A 1,302-nucleotide genomic window follows, 5' to 3' on the forward strand; every position below is an offset into this window, starting at 1 on the left:
TTTAGGTCCCAAATGCTTCAACGTGTCCACGAACAGCAGTCGTATCAGAGCCCAGAGCTGCTGTCAGCACGCCATCCAAACCACACAGCACCGCTCCTTCCCGTCCACCCAAACGTTCCTCCCAGCTCAGGAGAGCTGCCAGCGGGAGAGGTTTGACACCTACGGCTAAAGACTCAGAACACAGAAGTGATGTTAGTTAAATGTTGGGTCTGCCAATGTCAAGCTCGATGAGCTAAGAGAGTCATTAGCGGGCGATTCATTAGACAAGCGATCGAACCGGAGCGCCTTGCCATTGAGGGCGGCTGAATTATTCACGAGGATCTGAGCTCCCGAAGGCCTTCAACCTGGGCTTGAATCTGCTTTGTCTCGTGTGCTCTGCCCCACTCCAGTTCACGTGGAATGGTCACAGGAGAAAGCTGTGGATGTCATGGATACGCCGTTGGCATTTTACAAAGTATGCTCAAGGATTGAAAGAATTTCAGTGAATGGACTTAAGCGGTTTTATGTGGCTTACTGTTGTGGGAGTTCATTTCAACCATGGATGTGATGGACTTGTTCGACTGTTTAGTGACTTAAGTCAGTGTTTTTTTAACTTCATGTACCACTTTTGGTACTCAAGGGTACTGCAGGTGGCACGTGGGATTTTATTCTTGAAATAGACTAATTGATACATTTTCATACACCGTTTTTTTTGGGGGTGTTTGCTAAACAAACACGCTGGGATTATAAACAGTGTTCCAGACTTTTTCTTTCCACTGTTTCCCACCGGCCATGGCCATCTTGAAGTCATAGTTTTGTATAGAAGAGGCACTAGCACTCTTTGAGAGCTAGGAACTGGACCATAATTGGATATTGTTATTTCTCCTTCTTGAGCGGTATTGTATAGTCATTAGTCAAGTCGACTTAGCATGCTGGTTTATACCTTTGATAGCAATATTTCAATCTGGCACCACACCATAGATTAACATATGCCTCAATCATTGGTGGAACTGCATAGAATGGTATGTTTGCAATCCAACTTTCGATACAAAGCTAAGTCGTTTTCTTTTTCCACATCAAAAGCACTGGATTGTGAACACAATCCTGCTCTAAAATCTCAATTTTCACATGTTGAATAAAACATGAAGCAATCTCAGTGATCGTGAGGTTCTTATCTTTCGGTTACAGGTAGACAAGGGGTGTGATAAATATTGAATTAACCAAGAGTGCTAAATTGCCCCGAAGACCAATTAGCAATAGGCACCCAAGGTATGGTAACATTGGAAAAAGAAAGTCCGTCCCAACTTTTGCAATAGTTATGTT

Source organism: Gadus morhua, chromosome 19, assembly GCF_902167405.1.
Source record: "Gadus morhua chromosome 19, gadMor3.0, whole genome shotgun sequence".
Lineage (NCBI taxonomy): Eukaryota > Metazoa > Chordata > Actinopteri > Gadiformes > Gadidae > Gadus > Gadus morhua.